We start from the raw sequence: 5,223 nt of genomic DNA, 5'->3' as shown, positions 1-5,223 counted from the left end.
AGGCTGTGGATATAAGCAACACTTCAGGTGTTATTGTCTCCCATCACTCCCAGATGGGACCGTCTGGTTGCAGAGAAACAAGCTCAGGGCTCCGTTAGTCATTATCGTGAGTTAAAATTTTCACAAAAGTAAAATGTTCGTTTATGTGGCGTATCTGTATCTTATTTTGAAGGGATATATAAACGTTACCATAGCGACCAGAGTCAGAGCGTTTGGGCTGCGGTGGAGAGGAGATGAGTAGAGCTTGTGAGTCTTAAGTCTGGTTTAGACGGCAAGATTTAAGAATGTCGGCTGATTCTCCAAACCTCTGTGACCACAGAGCTGATAAAAGTCCAACAGGTTCGATCGGTTCGTGTCTCCAAGGCAGGAGCAACACGAACCGATTCCAGTCACGAACATCCCGATTCCAGAGGATAATCCAGTATACACCTAATATAGCGGGAATTTAGAATAATCAAACATGGGTGACGATGTAGAAGTGTAGTGTGGAGTCATTTTAAGAGATAAAAGATGTAACAAAAAGAAAAGGCGGTGGATGAAAGACGACGGGAGCAGCCGCTCTATTTGCTGCACTATGATTTAGAGGTGACTATGTTTTTTCATAGTTAACATTTTTAACTGAATAAACATAATAAACATATGTAAAAATGACCTTTACGAATAATAAATATTTTCACATGTCAGCTGGTTGGGATTCCCCTCTGTTCTTACGTCACCGCGCTTTCTGATTGGCTACCTGTCACATTCAGCAGGTTGGATTCTTGTTTCCAGTCAGGAAAAACCCACAGGCTGCGATAAAAGGGCCAAGTCTTGGTTGGTCCGCGATAATAAAAAGGTTGGGACCACTGCTGTAAGGCGTTCCTGAGGGATGAACTTATAGCATATACCTCATGGAGCAAAAAAGAGTTTATGTAAAATTTGAGAATTGGAAAGAGAAATCAAACTTAAAACAGTTTGGCTAGGTGTAATGATGATTTACTTTATCAAGATATTTGTGAGCTTAAGTTTCAGTTAAATGAAATTTATAACAAAAAAGTGGAATATTTAGGTTTAGGTTAGGCTCTGTTTAGGTTAAAAACGTCATTCTATGAGGAAGGGGAAGAAAACGGGTAAATTATTAGCAAGACAAGTTAAAAAAGAGGATTTTTGGAACATAATCCCTGCCATTAAACAAGGAGATACTTTAGTAACCTCAGCAAAAGACATAAACAATGTATTCAAACAATATTATGAAACATTATATACATTCTTCAGTGTTTAAAGAAACAAACCAAAGAGAAAGTGATGCTTTTCTCTCTAAACTCAATTTACCAAGGCTATCTCAGGAGTATGTAGAGTGGTTGGAAGCACCAATTTTTATTTAAATGGGTCAAAATACTGTATAAAGAACCAAAGGCTGCAGTCATAAGTAATGGCATTATCTCACCTTTTTTTAATTTATCACGTGGCACCCATCAGGGTTGTTCTCTGAGCCCCTTGTTATTCATTATCTTCATTGAAACTTTGGCAGTGAGCATAAGGATAAAGAAGGATAAATAGGGATATTATGGGGACAACAAGAACACAAACTGCTTTTATATGTGGACAATATATTATCACTTATCAACTTACATCTATCCCACACGTAATGGACACTATACAGATGTATTCAAAGGTCTCAGAGTACCGTATTTTCCGCACTATAAGGCGCACCTAAAAAATTTCCTCAACACAGTGCACCTTATAATCTGGTGTGCCTTATATATGGCCCTAACCCTAACCCTCACACTGAAGGCATCAAATCTATGAATTAACACATGTGGAAATATGTACTAAACAAAAAAGTGTAAAACAACTGAAAATATGTCTTATTATATTCTAGTTTCTTCAAAGTAGCAACCTTTTGCTGTGATTACTGCTTTGCACACNCTTCTTCCTCACATCGTGTCTTTAGGAAACCTTCAAAACAAAAACGGGAGATTTGGGATGTATCTTACTTTGACAGAGTGAAATAATTAAATAATAGCCATTGCCACTGTGTAAACTTTGCTGGTGAATGTTACAACATGTAATATTTTGATTTTTATAATATATATTATATTGTTTCATTTCTATAGTAGGCTCTTGTATCAGATAATCTAAGTCAATTTTGGAGAATAACTGAAACTTTTAAGAATCTCGGTTAGCTTTCAGAGCAGGGGCTGAACACCAAGCACTATAGCTAGCATTAGCTGGTATCTCGCCGGTGGACATAAATAAAGTATAGTAATACTCTAAACACAAAATACACAATAATATGTCCATCTTACTTGCGAAACGTTGTCTGTGGAGCCTCACATCAACAATATCCCTCAGTGCTGAGGCATCTTCTGCTGTTTTGGTTGAGCAAAGCAGGAGGGACGCCTCCCTTTTTTTGTTTGCATCTTTTCTCTGTTGCTGCACGTTTGCACCTGTCGGCCACCGTGCTAGTAAGTAGCAACGAATAACAAAAGTGTTTTTCTCAGTAAACAACCTGTTGAGACCCATTGAAGTCAAACTAAGATTCAAATGTTGCTTAAATATGAGTTTGGTTCAAAGATCTAATCTCTGCTACACCTTTAGAAAAACTTAAGGCTCTAAATAAAAACAAGTTTTAATAACTCCACTTAACAAAATTCCTCATAAATATAGATTTATTGCAGTGGTTCTCAATACAAGTCATGTGTTATTTAAATTATGACTTGTCGCTTTAAGCTTTTATTTATTTATTTATTTATTTTTCATGTAAAAATCTATAAATATGAATTGAATATTTGGGAAGTATCATAACTTAAACTCAAAGGTCAGCGCCAGAGTTTTCTAGAAAAATATTCAGATTTTATTTTGTGGTCATAAGCTCTGCGTTGAAGATGGTAAGAAATAAAGACATACCTTTTTTTTTTTTTTTTTAGTGTCCCATACAGAGCTGTCGGCTAGTGGTAACGCTCAGCTTCTCCTTCCCGTTTCAAGCTCTTATTAGAGTAAGAGTTACAGAGCTAAACATAACTGAAATATTGTCTACCTTCGACAGGAAAAGGAGCCAAGTCTATGAAAGCAATGTAGCAGTTTTGCTAGTTTTGATTTCCAAGGCCCCATTTTGACAGGTGCAGATTTTTACTCACCAGAGTGTAARTGTCGCATATGATGACGTCAGCTTATTCTTCTTCTTGGGTTTTTTGTGGGATCCGTCCTTATTTTTATTATTTCAATAAAAAATATTAAACGTTTACAGAACAGTTTGCATGCAATCACAAAAGAAAATACATTAAAATTTTTCTTAAATTTATTTGGTGTAAATCATTGATATCATACTCAAAAATAATTGGTAAATAAAAAAAAGGCTTTTAAATCAAGTTACAACCACAACAAAAACCCTCCGGTTTTATATTTTACYGAGTTATTTTTAAATACCRAATTAAAGTCCTTTGACCGATACGTCTGACATGTATTTGTAGTAAATATTCTTAATATCCTGTTCAAACTAGCACATAAATTGTAAATAAAGGTTTTTAAAAAAATAGAATAGACTCGTCATCTTATTCGTTCCTAGATCGTCAGTNATACTGAACCAGCATGGCTACCACAGCATCTTACAGGGTCATGCTATTCCATCCGGTTTGCGTTTAGTTGGACCATCACTTATTTTTCAACAGGACAATGACCCCAAACACACCTCCAGGCTGTGTAACGGCTATTTGATCTACAATTTTCAGTCATGAAAATGAAGAAAACTCTTTGAATAAAAAGGTGTGTCCAAACTTTTGGTCTGTACTGTAGATATTATCATACGCCTACTAGGTTACATAGAATGAAAATAATGTCAGACAATATGTGCAGGAAATGTAAGAAAGACGTGGGCATATATTTGCATTGTTTTTGGGACTGCTCTGGTTTCACCCTTTTGGACAAAAATTTTGGAGGCTCTAAGTCCATGGCATGGCTCTGAGATCCAGAAGTGTGTTTACTGAGAGACAGATCTCAAATGCCGAACATCCCAAAAGGAGTTTTTACAGTTGTAGTGGTCGGTCTGGTGACAGCCTGCAGGATCATCTTAAGACATTGGAAGACCACAAAGTGTCCCGAGCTAAATGAGTGGATTAAATCGATGATGGACACAGCTTCTTATGAAGCCATGATTAACAACATGGAAGGGAACAGGGACATGGAATGGGATAGCTTTTGACTTATTGAAAAGAACTACGGATTTGAGTGATGCATCTGGATGAAGCTTGTTATTCCTGGACAACTAACTTTTTCCCAACTACTGTATGTTTTTGAATTAACACTGTAACATGCATTTGATATATAGCTTTGAGGTGGGTGGAGGGGGGTGCACTAGCCTTTTTGTTTAATGTTTGTGCTTTTATGTGAGACAATATTCAGAAACTCAATAAAAATTTGAATTACAAAAAAAAAGACTAGTATACGGTGGCCGACAGGTGCAAACGTGCAGCAAAAAAGAAAAGATGCAAACAAAAAGTGCTGAAAACGGAAGTGCTCCAGACCACTAGAGGGAGTTGAACAAAAAACAGCTGTGTCCAAATGTAGGGTCTGCATCCTTTAAAAAGATGTTCAGAAAAGCAGCAATGGCGGCACAATTGTTTTTGCTGTGTTACACTTAAAATTACACAAAATGATTTTTTACAATGTTTTTTGGCGAGAATGTAGATGTATATCTACTTGGTTCATCAATAAATCATTCAATTCCAATATTGCTCTGACGTTTTCGGAGATGTCTGCTCCCGCTGCATTAACATCCAGCTCCCCTACCAGCTGTCAGCTGGCCGGGCGCTCCAGGTTCGGCACACCGAGAGAGAACGCATGTCTCCAGGCAAGTCGTTTTAAAAACTCCCGCTAATTTTCCCCTATGAGTGGAGGTGGAACACAGATTAAACCAGGTAATAGCTGTAAAAAAAATTTGTTCACTAAAGTATTACATTTATTCCTGAGCAAATGGGTTTGACTGACTAAAGCTAAGCATTCAAACATAGTAGTTTTATTTAACTGTATTGTCTTAATTCCTGAGTATGGAGGACCAAAACCGACATAAGAAATAAAAGAATAAATATATAAATAAAAGCATAAATATATATTTAGATAATAAATCATAAATACACTGCTCAAAAAAATAAAGTGAACACTTAAACAACACAATATAACTCCAAGTAAATCAAACTTCTGTGAAATCAAACTGTCCACTTAGGAAGCAACACTGATTGACAATCA

At 36.5% G+C, this 5,223-nt stretch overlaps 1 protein-coding gene and 1 long non-coding RNA gene across 2 annotated transcripts in view; one reads left to right on the top strand and one right to left on the bottom strand.

Moving 5' to 3' along the window:
- LOC103460419 (uncharacterized) overlaps window positions 1–5,223 on the top strand; it is a 37,043-nt gene that overhangs the window by 817 nt on the left and 31,003 nt on the right. The window lies entirely within an intron of this gene.
- Window positions 1–5,223, bottom strand: part of spam1 (sperm adhesion molecule 1) — a 29,597-nt gene that overhangs the window by 20,050 nt on the left and 4,324 nt on the right. The window lies entirely within an intron of this gene.

This window comes from Poecilia reticulata, unplaced genomic scaffold (assembly GCF_000633615.1).
Source record: "Poecilia reticulata strain Guanapo unplaced genomic scaffold, Guppy_female_1.0+MT scaffold_240, whole genome shotgun sequence".
In the NCBI taxonomy this organism is placed as follows: domain Eukaryota; kingdom Metazoa; phylum Chordata; class Actinopteri; order Cyprinodontiformes; family Poeciliidae; genus Poecilia; species Poecilia reticulata.
This window is presented reverse-complemented; position numbering and strand designations above follow the sequence as displayed.